The sequence below is a fragment of the Vombatus ursinus genome, unplaced genomic scaffold (assembly GCF_900497805.2).
Source record: "Vombatus ursinus unplaced genomic scaffold, bare-nosed wombat genome assembly UNPS02014781.1, whole genome shotgun sequence".
Taxonomy (NCBI): Eukaryota; Metazoa; Chordata; class Mammalia; order Diprotodontia; family Vombatidae; genus Vombatus; species Vombatus ursinus.
Genome location: NW_020954559.1, coordinates 33,034,979 through 33,058,997, shown reverse-complemented (window position 1 = coordinate 33,058,997; position 24,019 = coordinate 33,034,979). Strand labels below are relative to the sequence as shown.

The window sequence follows — 24,019 nt, the reverse complement described above, 5'->3', positions numbered from 1 at the left end:
CCAGGTCCATGGGAGCAAGGGAAAATATTTTGTAGTTATTATTCCTACTATGCTATCTTAGCAAACACCTTTGTTTGATCTAATTATATTTATTGGCTAATGACAATGGTAAGGTTGGGAGTAGGGGGTGATATTATGAGATATAGTGTTAATAGCATGGCCTGCAAAGTTCCTTGAATTTGAGGTAATAGTCGCTCCCTAGGAATTCAATCTAAAACTTGGGAATGCCAAATTGGGAAGGTAGCCCAGAGAGGGTAGCTTCCTATTATTAAGAAATAACATGAATAGAATAGAGCATTAAAAAGACTTCCAGGGCAGAAGAGTGAAGGATAGATGAGAGAAAAGAGAGACTGAAAGCAAGAATATCAGTGATTATTTCATGTCTTTACATCCTTGATGAGGTCTAGGGGTTCTAAGAACCCCAAAATATGGGGTGGGTCTGCCTCAAAACAATTTGACCATTCTAATCTTCTTTCAATCCAAGTAAATAAGTTAATTATGACACAGGTTGTATGGGTAAGATTCCTAGTGAGTCTATGGTATTTGTCATGCCAATACGAAGTGAGCCAGATTCTAAGGATCTGTGCAATTTAATGAGAGTAAGATTACATTTATACAGAAAAAGACTGTGAGAAGATCTGGTTGGGATTAAAGAGTGGCAAGTAGCCTGGGGCGGTCCAGAGGTAACACAAAAAAGGGCCTGGATGGGATTAAGGAGTGTAAAGTAAGCTAATTAAGTAATCAAGGTGGGCTGGGGTGGGCCAGATGCCTCAGGCTAAAGCCAGGGACTGCACCACGAGGGGAAAACTGGGGCCTTTTAGGGATCCATCATTAGCACCCCATCATCCCCAAACCCTAGCACACTGCCTGGATCATAGTAGGTACTTAATAAATGTTAATTGATTGATAAACAATAGAAAATTTGAGATTCTGAAGGAGGGTGATTGTAGCGGAAGTGGAAAGACTTCAGAAGTACAATGTATTGAATGTAGCAGACACCTGATAGAATGTTGGTTGAATTGAATTGAATCACATTGAGAATTTAAAGGAAATATGGGACAAGGATTTGTTTATACAATGTGACAAAATCCTGAATGGAATACTTCCCAGCTGGCTCTGCAGCTGCTGGATAACTTTTGAGCTCCAACTCCTCAAGACCTTAGCTTGAAAAGGTCAAGGTCCCCCACTGCATCCTGGGCCATCTCCAGGCATCCTGATCCATATATTTGGCCATTGGACGCAGGTAGCTCTAGAGGAGAAAGTGAGGCTGGTGACCTTGCACAGCCCTTCCTCACTTAAATCCAATTCACTTGCATGCCGTGGCATCACCTCCCTGATGCCAAGGTGCTCTTCAAGAATGAAGGACAAATAGCAGCAGCCGCCTCTGAGCTGAAGAGGGATTCTTCTCTAAATGTCCTCCTGAGATTTCTGACCCTTCTCTTTTTGCTTCTCCAGCACTGCCCCTCCCTCTCATTACCATTGCAATGCTCCACGCCTGTAGAGCCTACATTGTGAGGGAATCTCAGGAAACAAAGGATACATTAATTTTGTACAGTACAGGCATGTAGTCACTCCTTACTTACTCCAGCTTGTCTTGGCTTGCAACATTGCTCAGTCTCTCCTGGGTCCTTCCTGCTTTACCTTAGGGCATCTAGTACCTCCTTACAGCCTAACCATTTGGCATACTCTTGATTTTTTCTGCAGGTTATCTCTTACTTTTACCACAGAATCACCGACTGTTGGAGCCAGAAGGAACCCTAGAAATTATTTCCTTAAACCCTTTCATTTTGAAAAGGAAATTAAAAAAAAAACAAAAAACTGAGGCCCAAACTGATGAAGAGATTTGCCCCAGTCACACATAAATATCAGAGTCTGGACTTGAATTCAATGTGTGGACTTCTCCAGGGTTTGGGGCACATTGTGTAAAGCATATTACAGATTGCAAAGTCTGTTCATGTGAATTATGTCACTCAGTCCTCACAATAACTCTGTGAGGTACATAGACCAGCTATTCATATGTCCATCTTATAAATGAGGAAGCAGGCTAAGTAGGAAGTGATGGAGCCAGGAATCAAACCCAAGATGTCCTATTCCAATTCCAAGGTCCTGGCTGCCTTATCTCTGACAAATATTAGCACAGACCTGAGCACATCTACAGCTTTTTGATTACTGTGACCTTTGCCAGAATTCACCTTGGGAAGGAACGTTTGTTTTGTTGCAATTTTTTTTTCTTTTTTTTTTGCTGAAGAGTATGTCAGTGGGGGCCTGGGCCTTTGAAAATGGGACTTCTTTGTCTACATAGGAATGGGATGACATAACAGTATTCTGGAATATTGTCTTTTTTCCCATTTAGAGGTAATAGGATGGCATAGTAGGACACCAGGGTTAGGAGTTGATAGATCCGGATAAGTGAGTTTGACAACTTAAAAAAAAACAGTATGAGGCTGATTTTCTAAAAAACGTCCATATAGTTATTTCTCTAAAAATAAAATTCAAGGCTGGAAGAAGGTAGGGTTTTGTTTTGGAGGGTTTTCAATTTTTTTTGGCTCTACCAATTGAATATACTAGTTTCCTTAAAATTCTAATGAGGAGTTTTAGGCTTAAACATTCTTCTATTTCGTGAGACAGCTAGATGGCTCGGTGGCTTAAAGTAATTGAACCAGAGTTGGGAAGATATGAATTGATATTCTCTGTCAGGTGCTTACTCAGCTATGTGACCCTGAGCAAGTCATTTACTCTTTCTTAATCTCAGCTTCCTCATTTGTAAAATGAGGATAAAAATAGCTCCTATTTCACAGAGCTTTTGTGAAGAATAAATGAGGTACAAATGAGGTACCACATGTGAAGTGCATTCCAAACCTTAAAGTATTATATGAATGCTAGTTCTTAGTATTTTTAATGTCTTTCACATAGTAGTTAAATAAATATTTATCAAATGTGATTGACATTCCAAATATTCTAAAGGTAGAAAAAGGATTTAAAATGTTTCTTTTCGCCTTCTACACCACACACACGCATGCACAAACATGCACTTACACATACACATACGTGCACAGTAATAAATTAAATCAGATGAGCTTTAGTCATAATTATGGTCATCATTTTCATCAATAAAATTTTTTTACAGATCGCTTTTAGGTTGTTTTACTCAATAATACTACGGATTCTTAGGGTAGCAGGTACTGAGGATCCAGAGGCACGAAAGTATCCCATCTTTATATAGTTTTTTTTAAGTTTTATAAAACCTTTCCCCCTGTAAAACCCATAAATTAGCTATTAAAATTTTTATCTCCATTTTTAAAATGAGAAAACTGAGGCTTGGAAAATCAAAGTAACTTGTTCAAGGTTACACAGCTAATAAATGACACCAGTAGGATCTGAACCTTGTTCAGACATGAAATGTCATACTTTTTCAATCTATACCATTAAAATATCAGAAACACAAGAATGCAGCTCTGTCTCTGCCTCTATCTCTGTCTCTCTCTTTCCCTCCATCTCTCTGTATTTGTCTCTCCTCTCTGTGTGTCTCTCTTCTCTTTCTTTCCATCTCTGTCTCTGTCTTTCTCTGTCTTTGTCTCTGTCTCGCTCTCTGTATTCTCAGTGCCAGGCTCATTATAGGTGCTCAATATTTACTTGTTGATTGATTGATATTCGTGAGGGTCTCCTGATCCAAGACATCTTTACATTAGAAGAAGAATGGTATGGTGGAAGGAACATTGAAATGGGCATTAAGAGTCCTAGATTCTAATCTTGACTCTGCCACAAAGTAACTGTATGGGCTTGGATATGTCATCTAACACTCACTGGACCTCAGTCTCCTCATCCCTCTGTTTTCATCGAAAGGATCAGGTTCTCCTTATCAGTCTTCTACAACTATTGTAAGCAAGGAGCGCATGGACATTTCTGTTTTTAAAATGCCAAAGTCCTATAATTGTGAACTCACGTCTCAATAACATGATACAGATTAGAAAATACATTAGACCAAGAATCAGAAGATCTGAGTTCTAGCTATACCCCTTACTAACTGTATGATCTTGAGTAAATCATTTCCCATTTGTAGCTAGTTATTACCCCACCTGCACAATGCAAGATTTTGTCTAAGAAATTTTGTCTAAGTGAGTTCTAAAGTCCTTAAAGTTGTCTAATAAACAGCAAGCAACCATATTACTTTTTCTAGTGACCCAATAACACCTTCCTCCCTAAGCTACCCATGCTTTTAGAAGGTCAATGATGAGCTAGTCCAGAGGACAGTGGTCAAGGGAGTAAGAGCATGAGAAATATTGCCATATAATGATCATTTTTTGGAACTGGGGGTAGGGGTTGGGACAGGGGTGGGGTTTAACCTGGGCAAATGAAGATTAGAAGAGGGATTAAATTTGTGAAGTCAAGCTATATAGTATCTGAGGTTTCTCTGAGATTCTAAGGTCTTAACCAGATGACTCCTGTGTGCTTCTAATGTCAAAACAACATCCTAAAAAAATGTGTACATCCCTAAAGCCATTTCCTTGTGCCTCTGGTGGGGAAGGGGAGGAGAAGGTCAGAAAACTTCCATTCTCTGAATCTTCTCTGGTCCTTTAAATGTGGAAGATCATATCCCTTTACAAATGGTTTAACTGCACGAGGGCTAAATCTGAGCAAACTCAGTTTCACTGTATCTTTCCCGGGCGTGACAGGTATTAAGGATGAGTAACAGCTTCTGAGACAACTCCTAGGCCCTTTCTACTTATTGAATATGGAACTCCAGGGTCATATTCTTCCTGGAGATTATCATGAGTTGCCAGAAGTATTCTGAAGCCTCTCTTTGGTCCTACACATTTTTCTAGAACATAAAAGCAGAATAATTGCTATGAGGCATATGTATTCCAAAAGGTTTTATGGCTGAAATGTACATGATTCAGTTTGTTAGTCACCTCTTTATTATAGCAAGTGTCAGTTTTTAATGTTACACATCAGTTCTTGAAATGGCTTAGTAGGTTGTCCAAAACTAAAATCATGGGTGATGCATTTGGAAAAGTATGTAAGTGTGATAGACTGTTAGACTTTGTTTTCTTTTTACAGAATCCAAATTTTGCATCTTGTCAGCACAATTTCACTTGGGTTATAATGCCCCATTACTCCCACATTTACTCTGGTTTTGTCAGATTAATCACTGTACACTTTAAATATAGTTAGAAGTTGTATGGAGGTAATTTATTTTTAAGAGCAAACAAGCAGATAGGATATTTATAGCAGTTTCATTTTTTAAAAAATATATATTACAAACACTTATTATAAACCCAACAGACCGTTCTTGGATATGAATTGGTGGAAAATCAGCCATTAGCTCAACAGAATTACTAATTTTCCAGCACAGCTGCTTAAATTTTCTGTGGCCACAGCATTTTAAATAAATAAATAAGAGTATTGCTGTTAGAAATCATTGATTATTATTTATTACAAAAATAATTACCTTTAATCAATTATCATGACTAACAAGTGATTTCTTGGGGATCATTATCTAATTATTATTAAACATCTGAGTGGAGATGACATATGCTATTCATTGTTTATTATTATTTTTACAAGCATGGATGGCTTAGTACAATTAGTAAGACTAATGGAGAGTAATCTTTTTCCTTAATGTAATTATCATATGAATATATCAAATATTTTTTTTCTACTTTTGCTAAAGTGATAATGTCATTATAAGTTAGGATGCTGAGTGCAGGAATTTTTCTGCCTTACTGGACCAAAAATGGATAGGAATTAATATCACCACATAGAGATGCAAAGCATGATTTTGAAAATTATGATGAATTTCCCAAATACACCTTGCATTGAAATACTTGATTTTTACCCACCAACTCAAAGCCACGCAGTATATTTACTCTTCCCTGCCCCTCACCGCAATTCCAACATCTTGCAAAGTCTATAGTAGGCTATTCAAACAGCATGCGCCAGGACATTAAAATATTCAAGGGGTGGGGCTGCTAACATTGTTAAAAAAAATAAAACAAACTAGGGCTCTGAGGATCTTCATCAGATCATGAAAGTCTTTTTTTTCTTTTTCTTTTTTTTTTTTTAGGCAATTGGGGTTAAGTGACTTGCCCAAGGTCACACAGCTAGTAAGTGTCAAGTATGTGGTCTGAGGCTAGATTTGAACTCAGGTCCTCCTGACTTCAGGGCCGGTGCTCTATCCACTGCGTCATCTAGCTGCCCCAGATCGTGAAAGTTTTTAAGAATTAAAATGAAGATGGTGAATCATTCCACATAATGGATATGTGAAAACTATGAAAAATAATTGCATATTCACCTTTGAAAGGAGAAAATTCTCTGAAACCCACTTCCCATCAACAATGATGAGGCCCCATATGATCTATCACTGTGAGCCAGCACACAAATTTCTGGTCTGAAAAACGGTCCATATATTCATTCAATTATTCCATTCATTTATTCAGCAAACATTTTTTAATGCTCACAGTTTGTGAGTCACTCTTCTAGGTCCTTAAGGAGATATAAAAATTATGTAAGAGCATGTTTGTGCCTTCAAAGAGCTTACGATCCAGTTCAGAGTTTGGGTAGAAGCTCCCAGACTTTCTTGAGGAGTACATTTCTTCCCCGGACAGGGTGGATCACTGCAGATCTCCTAAATCTGCTAGATTTTACAGAGGTGGGGAACCTGCAGCCTCCAGGCCACACATGGCCCTCTAGGTCCTCAAGTGCAGCCCTTTGACTGAATCCAGAAAAGGATTTGTTCTGTAAAACTTGGACTCAGTCAAAAGCCTGCACTCGAGGACCTAGAAGGCTACATGTGACTTTGAGGCCATGGGTTCCCCACCCCTGTAAGAAGTTCACAACCTGACAGGATTTAATGAGCTACTACAGTAAGCAGCTGAACACTAAACCACCGACTGATAACAGATGGTTTCCAGGAAAAGCCATGTAGCAATCATAAAGTGAGTGACTAGCAAGTATCTGTGAGAATGAAACCAGGAATCAAATATCAGCAAAGTGGCCCAAAGTGTAGTGTAGTACAGGGCACTGCAGTGTAGTGTAATACAGTGTAGCTTAGTGCCGCGCAGGGTACTGTAGTGCAGTGCAATGCAGTGCAGTGTAGTATAGCACAGGGTAGTGCAGTGTAGTATAGTATAGTGCAGTGCAGTGTAGTGTAGTATAGTATAGTGCAGTGTAGTGTAGTATAGTGCAGTGCAGTGTAGTGCAGTGTAGTATAGTATAGTGCAGTGTAGTGCAGTGTAGTATAGTATAGTGCAGTGTAGTGTAGTGTAGTGCAGTATAGTACAGTGCAGTGTAGTGCAGTGTAGTATAGTATAGTGTAGTTCAGTGTAGTGTGCTGTAGTGTAGTGCAGTGCAGTGTAGTATAGCACAGTGTAGTGCAGTGTAGTATAGTATAGTGCAGTGTAGTGTAGTGCAGTGTAGTATAGTATAGTGCAGTGTAGTGTAGTGCAGTGTAGTATAGTATAGTGTAGTTCAGTGTAGTGTGCTGTAGTGTAGTGCAGTGCAGTGTAGTATAGTGTAGTGTAGAGCTGAGTAGATAGTGTAGCGAATATAAGACAGCGTCAACTCAAGGAATCAGGGAGATGAGTTCAAATTCTTCCTCAGAAGCTTACTAACTGTGCAACCCTAAACAAGCCCATTACCTTCTCTCAGTGTCAGTTCCTCATCTGTTAAAACAGGGAGAATATTAGCATCTGCCTCTCAGGACTGTTACAAGGATCAGCTGAGATTACACTTATAAAGCACTTTGTAAACTTTAAAGCACCATACACATCCTAGCTATTATTATTATAATATCAGTTCAGGAATACACACACACACACACACACACACACACACACACCATGTCCTATTGTTAGATGGTATTCTGTATAATTATCAAAGAAAATTATCTCAGTAGTTGCATATATAAACTATAGGATCTGACAAAGTCATTGTAGAACATAATCAGTGATTTCATTAGTATGATGGGAACAGAGCCCTAAAACAGGTTCTTGGAAGGTGCAAGTATTCAAGTATTATATGCTTAAAAATGAGAAGTGTAAAAAAGGAGGAAGAGGAGGAGGAGAGAAGAGGAGGGTTGGGGAAGGGGGAAGGGGAAGGGAGAAAGAAAGTGAGAGTGGAGGGAAGGGAGAGGGAGAGGGGAAGAGGGTCAGAGAAGAGGGGGAGGGGATGGGGAACAGGAAGAGGCAGGGAAATACACAGTTATATGAAAAATCAAACTGATGCATATTCTAAATCATTCCAAAGAGAAGACTGCCCCAGCAAAACTTAAGCCCTGGGATTTATTTAGAAATTCCTATTTAATTAACGCAATAGAGATAGAATTGTCTCTTCAACCAGGGTGGACCATCAGTGAGAAGATAAGGAAAGAGAATCTAGGGGAAAAACAAAATCAGAATTTCTCTCCCCTGATCTGTGTAATCAGAAAAAATCCTGATAAGGGATACTGGGTCTTCTAGGTTCCTGACATCTTTCATCTGGCTCCAATTAAGGAATTTTATCACTTACTAGAGGAAAAGAAATGAATTGTAAACATAAGGTATGAAAGAAACATTTGTATAAATAATGTGATCTCTATGATGAGAAGAACAAAGTGATTTCTAAGATCCCTTCTAGTTTTAAAATACTAAGATTTGCACAGAATAATTATATTTTATGAAGTTAGGATTATTTAATCATTCTCAGATTAAAAAGTGGACCATAAATTAACTCTTGACCTAGTGCCTGATTACCTATACAGCCTTAGGTTACATTATTCTTTGGTCTACTCTAACTTGGTTACTGTCTGTCCTTTGGTCTGTTCTAACTTGATTATTAACTGTTTAGTTCCTGAGGATCTGAGTTCAAATACTACTTCTGACACATCCTACCTCTAGTGTAATGGATAGAGAAGTAGACTTGAAATTTGGAAGACTTGAGTTCAAATCCTCCCTCTAAAACTTATTAGCTGTCTGATCCTGGGAAAGCCACTTAACCTTTCTCAGTCTCAGTTTCCTCATCAGCAAAATCGGGATAAAAATAGGACTTATTTTGCAGGGTTTTTATGAGAATTAAATAAGCTAACAGTTGTAAAATCTTTTGCAAACATCAAAATATTATATAAACACTAGCTATTATTGCAGTTATTATTAGGCAAGCCACTTAATCTGTTTGGGTCTGGGGGTCTAATTAGATGTCTGTCTTCAAGGTACCATTCAGGACCTATAATCTTATTGCCTTCTGGTTCCATTCTATTTTCATTCTTGAAGTTTGTAATTCACTATGTCTATTTATCTGCATAATGAAACCTTTGTCTTCCTTCAGGATACCACTTCCTTCTTCTTGATGCCTTCTCTGACCAACAACAAAAAGTCCTCTCACCCCACTCATGTTTCCTGATGGTCCTTTGTCTGACTCTGTGCATCATCCTTTCACATTTTATCTTATATCTTATGTGTTTTTATAGATGTCATATCCCCTTGAAGAAAGGAACCTTTTTCCTCTCTCATCTTTGTAGTTTAATAAATTCTTATTCAATTGAATTCATTTAGTAACTCATGATAAGGGCTATGATCAATTATTATGTAGCATTTATATTTTTTCTAGTACAGAGTTTGTACAATTGAGCAATTGAAGCAGCCTTTTGTTTTTAAAAGCAGCATAATGTGGTGGGAAAAAGTATTGAATCGGGAGTTTAAGACTATAGATTCAAATCCCATCCCTCATACCTACTACGGGTGTGAGCTTGACCAAGATACTTAACCAATCTGGGTCTCAGTTTCCCCATCTGTAAAATAAAGGAGTTAGATCACATGGTTTTAAAGGCTCCTTCCAACTCTCAATTCTATGAGAACAGTAATGTTGAAAAGAAAAAAAAACACCAGCAATTTTATTTTTAATTGAAGGAGTCAATAATAATGCAGTTTTTTTGAATGAATAGAATTTTTATGAAACAGTTATTTTATTTTGTAAAATCATAACCCAGAGTTTGGCATGGAAATGTCATTCTAGAATCCTGCCTGGTTTTGTGTGTGTGTTTGGGGAGGTGGGGGAAGGTTGCTTCTAAAATGCCAGAAAGTATTTTGTAATGCTCATTTACCAAGAACAAAACTGTATTTATTTAAATTGTTGAAATGTGGACCTCATCCTTTCCTGTATAACTCCCACTGAAATCCTGTAAATCCCCCCAGAGCACAGACTGACAAGTCACACCCTTGCAGTAAGTGTAGCAATGCTTACTGTGAGCTCTAATTCAACTGCCTGATGGGAGATCACACAAACTTAATTCCTCCTTGCTTTCGGATCTAAGATGTATGCACTTACAGCTCACATTCATATTACCATTGGGAAAAACAAAAGATAGAATAAGCTTCTGACTCCATGCAATCCAAAAATGTATACCTTGAAATATTTGGGTGAATGAAATTTCAATTGTGTAGAATGAAAGGATAAAATCCCCCATTAAAAAAAAAAATGCCAGATATGCTGGTGAACAAAGCCGCTTATTCTTCAACGGGCAGTATAGGCCAAGCCTTACCTTTCCTCAGTGTTCATACTATACTGTCTTCCAGCATTTTCCTTGTTTTCCAGAACTTAAGTCCAAAATGGCATATAAGTTCAGATATACCTGTTTCACAGTCTCCCTCTCAGCTTGACTAACTGCCAGAATCAGTTACCAATAAACAGAATAATCAGATGCCTGTATGATGTGATTTAAAGGGTGCCAAGAAATCCCTCTTTCCCTCTTCAAATATCTCCACTATCAGCCTGTCATAGAGAGAGTCATTCCTTCTTGCAAGGCTTTTCAGGCGTAGAGAGTCTATGGTTAATTAAAATGAAAATATCCCTGGAAGAGATAGATAGATAATCCAAGAGCTGTTATCAGCTTCTGTCTTAGTGGAGAATTGTCTACGGCAAATGAGATTGAGGGTGTCCACCCCCATACTAAGGGGGCTAAGAGTAGGGAAAGTTTGGTTGAATAGGGAACATGGGAGACTTTCCAAAACAAATTTCACTTTTTGTACTTTTTTGTATTTTTTCTGGGAGTGAGGAGAGAGAATGCAAGACAGAACAAGGAAATTGCCCACCATCTAGCTTAGGGGGTGTTTGCCTGGCTCAGACAAAAGTAGTGATGGTGAGTGACCCTATAAATAATGGGGTGATAGGGCTTTAACAGTATGGATGCTAAAGTGTAAAGTAGCAGAGACCAAAGTTTTAGACATAAGGATTTTGTTGTAGGTCTAAACCCTCCTACCAGTGTGTAGCCCTTCTCCTCATATTTCCCAAGAGCCCTACCAATAGTATCACTTACCCCACCCTCATACCACCATCTTTGCTTCCAGACTAGGCATCATTAGTCATTGTCCAGAGGAACAGCCCTTATGGAGATTTGACCTGGCAACTGCCACTGAAAAGATGCAATAGCCACTTGTCTGCTCAACAGTCATGGTCCCTGAAAACCCAGAAAAGCAAGTTGTCACCATCAAAATCCTTGGCATCATTATTGGGTTCAAGAAATATGGTTTTATCAAAGGAAATGACACTAAAGAAGATACATTCTTGGGGAGCAGAGCCAAGATGGCAGAGTAAAAGCAGTGACTTGCTTGAGCTCTCCCCCAAACCCCTCCAAATACCTATAAAAAATGGCTCTAAACAAATTCTAAAGTAGCAGAACCCACAAAAAGACAGAGTAAAACAAATTTCCAGCCAAAGACAACCTGGATGGTTGATCAGAAAGGTATGTTGCGCCGAGTAGGGAGAGGAGAGCAGTTCGTTGTGGGTATGCAGGCAAGGTAGGCCTCAGTGAACCCAGAGCAAGCCTCAGAAGACTGAATCACAGGCAGCTGTGGCAGTTTCCAGACTTCTCAACTCACAAATGCCAAAGAAAACTTAGGTCAGTAAGAAAAGTCTGTGCGGTGAGAGACAAGCGTGGTGTGGGCCCAACCCCAGTGCCACTGTGCAGCTCTGGGACAGTGGCTGCATCTGGAGCTTCCAGCCCACAAGACTGAGGGGAAATAGAGAGGCTGATCAGAGGGGATTGCAGGGATCTCTTTGCTGATGCAGGATTCTCTTACTTTGCCCATGCTTGGATTTGGGTCATAGTTCTGGGTGGCAGTCCTGGGGCAAGGAGGAGCACTGGCTTGGTGGATCTTGTAGTGGCTGTGGAAAGAGAATCCTCTTCACAGTTCCAAAACAGAAAAGGAAGCTTGTATTCACTCACAGACCAGAGCACAGGCCAGGAAAGGAATAGACACCTTGTCCTTGATCATAGCACCTTGGAAGAACTAAAAATTTACAGATCCCTAGAAGTATCTCTGAAAACAGCTGCACAAAACCCCTGAAGCTTGGGACAGTACATTCTCCACACTGGAAGCAGACCCCACCTTAATGAAGAGTTTATATCTCAATTGGCTGTGATCACGAGCAAGCATGGCAAAAAGAGTCAGACCACAGAATCTTACTTTGGTGACAAAGAAGAACAAAACATAAAACCAGAAGAAGACAACAAAGTCAAAGCTCCTACATCTAAAGCTTCCAAGAAAAATATGAATTGGTCTCAGGCCATGGAAGAGTTCAAAAAGGATTTTGAGAAGCAAGTAAGAGACGTAGAGGAAAAACTGAGAGTGATGCAAGAAAATCATGAAAAACAAGTCAACAGCTTGCTAAAGAAAACCCAAAAAAATACTGAAGAAAATAACACCTTAAAAAATAGCCTAACCCAAATGGCAAAAGAGGTCCAAAAAGCCAATAAGGAGAAGAATGACCTAAAAAGCAAAATTTGCCAAATGGAAAAGGAAGTCCAAAAACTTACTGAAGAGAATACTTCCTTAAAAATTAGAATGGAGAGGGGCAGCTAGGTGGTGCAGTGGATAGAGCACCGGCCCTGAAGTCAGGAGGATGTGAGTTCAAATCCAGCCTCAGACCAAACACTTGACACGTACTAGCTGTGTGACCTTGGGCAAGTCACTTAACCCAATTGCCTCACCAAAAAAAAATTAGAATGGAGCAATTGGAAGCTAGTGACTTTGTGAGAAATTAAGACACTGTAAAACAAATCCAAAAGAATGAAAAAATGGAAACAATGTGAAATATCTCATTGGAAAAACAACTGACCTGGAAAATAGATCCAGGAGAGATAATTTAAAAAATTTGGATTATCTGAAAGCCATGATCAAAAAAAGAGCCTAGACATCATTTTTCAAGAAATTATCAAGGAAATGCCCTGATATTTTAGAACCAGAGGACAACATAGAAATGGAAAGAATCCACCGATCACCTCATGAAAGAGATTCCCAAAGGAAAATTCCTAGGAACATTGTAGCCAAATTCCAGAGTTCCCAGGTCAAGGAGAAAATATTGCAAGCAGCCAGAAATAAACAATTCAAGTATTGTGGAAACACAATCAGGATAACACAAGATTTAGCAGCTTCTATATTAAGTGACTGCAGGGCTTGGAATATAATATTCCAGAGGGCAAAGGAGATAGGATTACAACCAAGAATCACCTACCCAGCAAAACTGAGCATAAATCCTTCAGAGGAAAAATGGATATTCAGTGAAATAGAGAACTTTCAAGCATTCTTCATGAAAAGACCAGAGCTGAATAGAAAATTTTTCTTTCAGATACAAGACTCAAGAGAAACATGAAGAGGTAAACAAGAAAGAAATCATAAGAGACTTATTAAGGTTGAACTGTTTACATTCCTGCATGGAAAGATGATATTTGTAACTCATGAGACCTTTGTCAGTATTAGGGTAGTTGGAGGGGAAAAAAATTATATGTATGTATGTATAGATAGACAGATAGATAAATAGAGGGCACAGGGAGAGTTGAAGATGAAGGGGTGATATCTGGAAAATAAAATTAAGGGGTGAGAGAGGATTATACTGGGAGAAGGAGAAAGGGAGAAGTAGAATGGGGTAAATTATCTCACATGAAACAGACAAGAAAAGACTTTTACAGTGGAGGGGAAGTAGGGAAAGGTGAGAGAGAATGAGTGAATCTCATTCTCATGGGATTTGGCTTAAGGAGGGAATAACATACACACTCAATTGGGGATGGAAATCTATCTTTCCCTATAGGAAAATGGGAGGGGAAGAGGACACGAGAACAGGGTGATGATAGAGGGGAGGGCAGATTGGGGGAGTGGTTAATCAGAAGCAAACACTTCTGAGGAGGGACAGAGTCAAAAGAGAGAATAGAGTAAATGGGGGGTGGGATAGGATGAAGGGAAATATACTTAGTTTTCCACAGCCTGACTACTATGGAAGTGTTTTGCATGACTACACATGTATAACCTGTATCGAGTTGCTTGCCTTTTCAATGAGGGTGGGTGGGAAGGGAGGAAGGGAGAAAATTTGTAACCCAAAGTTTTAAAAACACAAGTTAAAAAAATTGTTTTCACATTCAACTGGGAAATAAGAAATAGAAGAAATGAGGTATAGAAATCTATCCTGCCCTACAGGAAAATAGAAGGGGAAGGGGATAAGAGAATCAGGGAGAGATAAAAGGGAAGACAGATTAGGGGAAGGGGTATACAGAATGTATGCCATCTTGGGCTGGGGGGAGGGATGAGATGGGGAGAAAATTTGGAACTCAAAATCTTGTGGAAGTGAATGTTGAAAACTAAAGAAATAAAAATAAATAAATAAATAAATAAAATCTAAGCATAAGAAAGAAAGAAAAGAAAAGAAAAAAAGAAGACACATCTCATATGCCTTGCTGCTGCACCCTAAGGACCATTGAGCCTTTCTATCTGAGTTGCATATCAAACTTAATATATTTGTTGCCTTCTCCTATTCAAATTCAAACTCTTTGAGAACAGAGATTGTTTTGCTTTCCTCCTTGCATTCTCAGTTCTTAGCACATTGCTTAGTACATAGCATGTGCTTAATAAATGTTTTCTGTCTCATCTGCCTAGCCCCACTTATTCATCAATTTATTCCTAGGCTGGCTTCCCTATCATTCCTTTTTTTTAATTCTGTGAGTCTCAGGCTCTAATTCATCATCTCTTTCCACTTTCAGAATTTAAAAGGTCCTCAATACTTCTTTCATTTAGGCTAAATAGGAATGATTACTTCTAGGTACTAATGGGGTCTTTGTGTAGAGAAAGGACTAAAGTAAGACTCAGCTACATTTCAGAGGAACAGCAAACACAGTCTTCTCTGGATGTTTCATCAAAGGAATTGGGGAAAGACATCAGGGACATGCATTGAACAGTAGTGAAGGGAGAGAGAACTTCAGAAGTTTGTTCTCCTCTCCTCCTTCACCAACCCTAATCTTCTCGCTTGTACCTTCAACTGCACTAGGAGCTACATTTGTGGGATAGACAGCTGCCTATAAAATGAGGGCTAGACTTAGTACAATCCTAAGTCAAGATTTACAGTAGTCTGTAAAATGAGGGCTGCACTCATTCTTAAATGTCCTCTCTTCCCATTAAAAATGCCATGGTCCCATGATCCCAGGCTTGGGGGAAAGGGTGGATGGATTAGTTTCAGGCAGTATTGGTCAAAAGGGGAGGGGAGAAAGGAAGATAGGGAATACGAACAGTAGAGTCAATGAGGCAGCAAGATGTAGGGGAAAAACACTGGCTTTGGCCTCTCATCAGCTGTGTGACCATGGACAAGTCAAATGACTCCTCTAAGACTCAGTTTACTCATCTATATAAATGAGGGGTTTATACTACATCAGGGCTCCTTAACCTAGAGTCAAGGGAAATTAATTTTTTTAATATTTTAATACTTTTATTTCAATATAATTTTCCTCATTATCTTAGGTATTTTATTTTATATATTTATAAACATTATTCTGAGAAGGAGTTTAGAGGCTTCACCAGATCATCAAGGATCTGTGATACAAAAGTGGTTAAGAATTCTTGGGTTAGATGATCTCTAAGGTCCCTTAAGACTTTTAACATCCTTTGATTTTTTAGGAGAAATTATGCTCTGCTAAGACAAATGTGAAACTCCTAGGTATGTAATGTATGTAAGTTATGGATTATTTGGACTTATTAGATATTTCCTAACAGCATTAACTGTCTTCTAGGACTCTGCATTCATTTTAATAAGTAGTAATCAGAAAATATATATATGAGTGTTACATATATGTGTGTTATATATGTGTGTGTGTTATATATGTATGTTATACATTATATATAATATATATTACATTTACATATATTATATACATATTATATATATGTATATATATTATATTATATATATATAAGTGTTTTGGTGTAAGGGAAATATGTGAGGGGGGTGTAGAGGGCACAGGATAGACAGAGATCAGGCTTCAGTGTTAGGAATACCTTATTATAAGTCCCATCTCTGACATATATGGCTGTATGACCCTGGCAAGTCACTTAACCTATTAGTGGCTCCAGTCAACTAAGTCTATAAGTTGCAGAGAAAGTACTGATTTCTGCTAGAGGGAGTTTTTCATGGGGGATTCCCTTCACTAATAAAATCTTAGGTTGGCTCAAGTCATATAGATAAGTAATGTTGAAGCTGCGTTCATTGTTCCATTCAAATTGCCCCTCCCCCACATTGATCTTTATTTCTTTATCCTCTGAAAATCTTAAAACCCTCAGAAAGAATCACCATGTAAATATGTGTCTTGTTTCAGAGAGGGAAAAAACCAGGGGATCTCCTGTTCAGGTGATGCTCATTGTCATTCAGAAAACAGCTAAACTAAACTAAACAAAACAACACACATAAACACACAAACCACTTAGTAAAATTACTTAAGCAATTTAAGAATCATCAGGGCCTCTCAGTGGTGCATGGTCTTCTTTCTAAGGCCACAAAACAGGGACATTCAGCCAAATTCTTATCAGTATGCCCCACATCAATGGTCTGGCTCCTTTCCAGTACTACACCCTGGAAGACTTGCCTGAGAAATAATATTATAGCATATGATTAAGCATTTTTCAAAAGTGAATTATTTCTTTGGCATTTCCAAACAAGTGCAGCCCACAGGTTTTCCTAACAGGCTACATTTCTAGTACTGTGAGGCTCAGAAATGGAGCTGAGTAGCTGAAAGTCGGTTCTTAGTACTGGCTGAAATTGATTGTCTATTTTTTCATCTCTCCTCCCCCAAAGCATTTTAATTAGTTCCAATCACCCCAGGAGAGGACTGCAGCAAGCATTGCATTGGCTCTGAAGGCATAGGTTATATCTAAATGTAGCAGAACAACTGTATAATGGAAATGATATTTCTGGCCATTGTGCCAATTCATCCAAATTTCCCCCTGATTGATTCAGCTGCAGTGCATCAAGGTTGAGGGAGGAGATTGCAAGAATCAAGGCTGGTTGAAGCAAGCCAAATTGGCTTGCTATGTATGTGTTACAGTCCTCTTGTTCCTATGACTTAGCTACTCTTGCAAACTTCAATTCCTAGTGATGGAAATATTTAGTTAACTGGCAAAATTTTGAAACTATCCTCTTAGAAAAAACTAAGGAGCTTTGCAGTGCTTGTCTATATAGTGATTCCCCTCACAATCCTGGGTGCATCCCTACTGTCATTTAGTCAGAATATAATAGTCAGAGTATGCTATGAACCATGAGATCTTGGGCACTAGAGGACCCACATCAAATAAACAATGTCATACAAAATCTAAAAGTCTTGTAACGCATTTGCTTAGGATAGATAACCTCAGATCCCTTTTTCATCCTGAAAGATTGGCTTAATCACAATGGTTTACCGATATAATTTAATTGGCAACTTCTTTTGCAGATTCTGTAGATCTTCACAGAAACACTGCTGTCTTTATCACTCTTTCCAAGGAAATTTGTTTTTTTCATCTGACCCTCCAAAGCATTCTATTCTGTGTGCAGATGTTGGTGGCAGGATGTTTGAAAATTCCCTGGCATAGGGACAGGGCTGTCTTTCTAACAAAAATAAACAAATCGCTAAATGTTTCAGGGGAAGAAAAAGTTCGAAAATAGCTCTCGACTTAGGAGAACTGATTTGAATCAGAAATCTAGCCTTTCTTATTGTGGTAAAGTCATTACTGTTCCACATTCAAATGTGATTAGAAAGCATTTTCAACATTATGGATATGGGGAAAGACCAGTTTCCCATTGAGGCAAATGGCCTACACCTGCCTGTTAGCAATTTGAGACAAACAGGCAGAATCTGGAATTTTTACTCCCAAATTTTTTATCTTAACAGCCATTCTACCTGGAATTGTGTTATTTGGGTATAGGGGGTGGGGAAGATTGTTGTTTTTCTTCCTTTTAAATGATGCTAGTAACCTCAGAAAGAAAGCAAACTCAGAAACTAAGCTGGAAAAAGATTTAGTTAGTGATTCAAAAAAAGCAACTACAGATCAACCATTCCTGTCCAAATACAAAGCAGGAGTAACTAACCCACAGCCCTGCCATATCACTGTTGAGTGATAATTTAAATATGGAGTAGTAATATAAACGGCAGCTAGGTGGTGCAGTGGATAATGTGCCAGGCCTTGGAGTCAAGAACTCATTTTCCCTAGTTCAAATCTGGCCACAGAATCTCACTGGCTATGTGACCCTGAACAAATCACTTAACACTGTTTGCCTCAGTTTCCCCATCTGTAAAATGAGCTGGAGAAGGAAATGGCAAACCACTCCAGTATCTTTGCCAAGAAAACTCCAAATGGGATCATGAAGAGTTGGACTGAACAACAACAAAGCCATCATCATAATCATTTGGTTAATTTAGTTAATTTACTGGGTACTTTTAAAGCTCCCTTTTGAGTAAGACACTTTCTCTTGCTAAATCTCCATTTCCTTATTTGTAAAAGAGTTGGAAATCTATATAAGTATAAGGAGGACAGGACACAGAAGACCTCTTAGAATATTTCTAGCTCTAGACCTATGATCTTAAGAAACTATAATCTTGTGATGGACAAGGCAGTCTGTAAAGAACTAAATCATTCTGTAGAGCTTTGTTAGTGTCACACATTTATCCATATGGGCAAAGTCCTGCATTTTACTTTACAGTAATAGAAGTTCCATTGCCCTGGGCATGGAACTAAAGTTTCTTGTGCTCTTTCCATGTGATCTTATACCTAACAACCTTTTCCTCTGCTTCACATTCAATTAAATAAAATAAATCATAGGTACCTACATGAATCATTTTCAAATGTTGTATTATCAGACATGAATACCTTATCCCAACTCATTTGCCATCTCAAGTATACTTCTTAAAAAAAAAGTTGGGGGGCATCTAGGTGGTACAGAGAATAGAGCTCAGATCTTGGAGTTAGGAGGATGTGAGTTTAAATAGGGCTTCAGACTGTTGATACTTAACTGTATGACCCTGGACAAGTCACTTAACCCTGATTGCCTCACCAAAAGGGGGGGAATCTTTTTATTGTTTTTGGGGTGTGCATTGTCTTTTGCAACATGGCTAATATGGACATGTTTTGATTGACTACACAATCATGATCTATATCAAATTACATGCCTTTTAAAAGAGGGAGGAAAGTGAAGAGAAAGATAATTTAGAACTCAAAAGTTTAAAGAACTAATTCTAGATTTGTTTGTTTACATGTAATTGAGAAAAAAATTAAATATAAAAAAAAGAAAAATTGATGCTATGAAAAACACATTCAAGAAAGATGATAATAAATTTTATAACTAATTTTTTTAAAAAGACTTTTGTTCCCTGAGTAAGAAACAATGCAATTGAGGAGCAGAGTAGACTCATAGAACTTCCACTGAATCAGGAAAATAGACATCTACAGAAATAATGGTATTTTAAATAGTTTTAATGAATAAGACATCAGCAGATGAGGAGAACACAGGAAATTGAGGCAAAAGTTTTTACAAAACAAACTTTTATTGCTGCCTTCTGTTTTTTATACCCTTGTTCTTCCCCTACAGAACTTCCTCTCCCTCTTCTCAGAGGATCACACCAAAGAAGATAATCTAAAAGAATACTGATACTGTCACTGTGTCTTCAATAAAAAATCCAGTCATTTCTACCCAGTCCTCACTGACTTGAAGGATTGAAGGACCAAGAATCTCTGGTCTCAATTGCCTTCAGTGAACACCATTGTGAACATGAGAAGTCATAATTATGAAAAAAAAAGAAAAAGGTGAGAACTCAGCCCCATTGCAGAGACTAGAAGCACTTTGGGACATAGGGGTTCTCACCTTTTGAGGGAGGGGTAACAAGAAGAGCTTATACAGGCAAATTGTGAAAAAGTAAAAGACACTAAAAGGTCAGTTCTGAAATCTTTTGTTGGTAAAGCTCTGAGAAAAAAAGAGGTAGTGTTTTATTTTCTGAGTGGAATATTTGAGAAGAAAGGAATCAGAAGTCTCCCTTAAAGAAAAGAAAAAAAGAAATCTGCATATTAAAAAAAATACCATGTCATTCTAATCAATGAATCATAACAGAGAGAGGAGACAAAAAGAGAGGCTTAGGGGGAAATACCAAAGTTTAAAACATATGTTGGTTGTAGGGAAGAAGGCAGTTTGGGGAAAGAGGTGATGTTTTGGGGGTGTTTCTTGCCCTATTTCCATCTCAGAACAACAGAAACGTGATGTCCTGAGGCTTGGAAATGAAATGGGTTATTGCTAAATGACCCAACTACTTGCAACTGCTTTGCAACTACTAAGAGGAAGTAAAAGCTGTTTTCTTCAAGAGCTGTGGGATAAGAAGTAAGGTGAAAATTCAGCCCTAGGGAAGAGTCTGGAAACCCTCTCAAAAATTAGGAGTTCTTACCTTTTGGGGGTGGAGTAAAGGGAGGGGGCAAAGCAGAGGAAGAGACATAAAAGGACTCCCACAACTCAGAGCTAATACCTTTTGCTGCCAGAGCTCAAGGGGAAGAGCCAGCATTACCTCTCCTGACAGAGATATCTGAGAAGGAAGGAACCAGAGACCTAGGAATCCAAATGCAAGAGATTTAATTGACAACCTCCAGGCAGATCTCACTTGCTCCATGTGCCTGGGCTACTTCACTGACTTCACTGACTGTCACATGTGGCCACAGCTTCTGCACAGTGTCTCCTCCAGTGCAAGAAGGGAGCCAAGGAAACCTTAACCTGCCCAGAGTGCAGAGGAGTCATCAAATACAGTGATTTGATGTCCAAGGGGAATCTGTCCATGACTGGCAAAATGCTCAGACAGAGCATGGTGGGCCTGACCACCTGTGATCAACATAAGGAAAAAAGGAAGCTCTTCTGTGAGGAAGACAAGACAGTCCTCTGTGATTCCTGTTTATTAGCCCCAGAGCACAAGGGCCATCAAGCCCTTCCCTTGGAAACAGCTGCTGACAAGAGCAAGGACAAGCTCCAGGAGACATTGACTGTCTTAAAGAAAAAAGAAGAGGAATTTAAAATGGCATTGGATGAAGTGAGAAGGAGAGAGACTCACCGTAAGGAGGCTGCCTCCAATTTGAAATGCTCTGTTATTTCTGAATATGGAAAAATGCACCGGTTCTTATGGGATGAAGAATATCAATACCTGCAAGGAATGGGACAGGAATCCAAAGATAATCTGGCCAAACTGGAGAAGGGCAAGGCCAAGCTGTCCCAACAAATCCAGAATCTGCAATGAAGGATTGCAGAAGTAGAGGAGAATTTGGACAAGGTGCCCTTGGAAATGCTGCAGGATGTGAAAGGCACTATGAAAAGAAATGAGGAACTGCTACTTCAAGAACCAGAGCTTCCTTCCCCTGGCTTGACCACCTGGTACATCACAGGATCAAGAGAAGTGCTCTTGAGTTTCCAGAGGGATATAACTCTTGATCCTGAATCAGCCAATCCTCATCTCATCCTGTCTGAGGACTTGAAGAGGGTCCAGTATGGAAGTGGCCCCCAGGTCCTGCCTGACAACAAAGAGAGATTTGACTATGTTCTTGCTGTTTTAGGGGTCCAGACCTTCACCTCAGGGAAACATTATTGGGAAGTGGAGGTGGGATATAAGACAGTGTGGGAAGTGGGCATCTGTAAAGATTCAGTCATCCGAAAGGGGAAACTCTCCTCATCTGAGGGTGTAAGGACCCTAGCAGGCTGCGTATTTGGAAATCGTTTCGTCCTTTTGAATTCACATAATTGTTTTCAATTTATTCAGCCTGTATACAAAGTAGGCATTTTTCTTGATTATGAAAAGGGACATTTAGCATTTTATGATGTCACAGATGGATGCCTTATCCACAGTCCTTCAAACACAGTCTTTGAAGGGCCTCTTCGCCCTTACTTCTCTTTTGGCATTCCTAAAGAAAAAATTATTCCTGGATCACTCATTATCTGTCCTATTAATAATCAGTAGAAGGCTGTCAACGATGCTTATTACTATGGGTAACTTTTAATGAAAGTGACCGAAAGGGATACTAAAAATGGCTTTCTACTTATTTGAACTCACATTGAAATGGCCAATAAAGTGATGTATGATTATCAAAACCAATTAAAGTAAAGTCTGTCTTGTTTTTCCTTGGTATAAAAATGGGGGCTTTTTAAAAAAAATAGTAGCTGCCATGCAGGCACCTAAATTGGAGATCAGTTGGAAGGGACAGCAGAAAAGGAACAAGAGAGAAGGACTGAGGGGAGCAAAAAGGGAGACAATTTTCAGGTACAGAAGGATGAAGAGGGAAATTTAGAATGCTAAATAAATAAACGAATGAATAAACAAGCAAAGAAACAAACACATGAATAAATGAAAGATTGAATGGTTCTCTTGGATGATGTCTTAGGCTGTGAAAGTTGATGGCAAGACAAAATGAGTTCCACAGTAGACTCAAGGAATTTCCACTGAATCAGAAAATATAAAACCTCTAAAGAAAAAAAAAATGTATTATGAATGAATACAGTGAAGAAGACCTTGGTCTCAAAAACTGAGGGGGCCCAGGTCAGCGAGCTCCAGGAGCTGACCTCAGGTGGCCACTGTGGAGAAGTCCCACGCCCAGTGCAGTCAGGGAAGATGCCTGTGCTGGGGATGCTGGACAACACCACCTTCAGCTTTAAGAAGCTGCTGTATCAGTGCAGGAACCGGAAGTTCAGGCTTCTAGAGGAATCACTATGCCCCTAGTTTATGGGCAGCTCCTTCCTCTGTATTTACTACACAATGACATGAATAATGCTGATTATCTTTGAAAATAAATTCCTCCTGCTAGAAAACATGCAAATTCTGGGCTTGGGGGAATTTGGTCAGTAGGACAAAGAATTTGGCAGAGAAATTTGTCAAGAATCTTTATGACCTTCAGGTCACATCAGTGGTCTGAGTCCATTCAGTCCATCATGGAAGCATTCAGAGATGCCACAAGAAGATGAGCCTTTGTACTGTTTTCTCAGGCATATACTTTGATTATTACTGATGATTTCCCTGCATTTGTTGGACTTCCTGTAGAAGAAGAAATGAAAGAAGCAGAGTCTCAGAGCTAGGATGGCAAGTGACTCCACTATGAGAATGATAATGCCCAAGAAGCCAGGTTCCCAAGTGTTTCCTTGAACAGATTTATTCCTTTATCAGAGCCTGCTCCAATTCCACCACCAATCCCTGATGAATAACAATCAGCCAGATGGACTGACTAGCTGGTCTTTTCTGTTTAAGATCAAACTTGGAAATTTCATTGTATTCTCTTGGATGAAACACCCCAATATTCTTTATTAGGACATGGGATAAACTACATGTGTTAGATACACACTTTTTTGGTCCTTAAACATTGGGCTGAATTCACTATTGAACAGCTTCTTAGTCCCATGATGTTTATTAATTCAGAGTACAACAATATTATGTAGTTAGGCCTTATTCTGTAGTAATTTCTGATGGGGAAACCTACCTGTCTCTATCAATGGATTTAAAAAGTGGTAGGTTGGCAAAGACAATTACCTCTTTATTAGCAGACTTGGTAAATCTCAGCTCTTCTCTGCTGATATTTTCAGTGTACCCCCTGCTGGCAGTGAGATACATGCTGTGAAAGGGGACAGTGGCCCTGAAAGGAGGCATATCACTCAGTATGAAGGGCCTGGTTCAATTAGAGCCATCCACTAAAAAGAAGGAAATGGTGAATCCAAAAGTCATTCCCTGGGTTGGTGTGATGCTGCTGCATCCTCT

General features: G+C 39.0%; 1 pseudogene; it reads left to right on the top strand.

Annotated features, from left to right (window-relative positions):
- The first annotated feature begins 22,885 nt into the window (after window positions 1-22,885).
- LOC114046124 lies at window positions 22,886-23,496 on the top strand (annotated as a pseudogene).
- The last annotated feature ends 523 nt before the right edge of the window (window positions 23,497-24,019 follow it).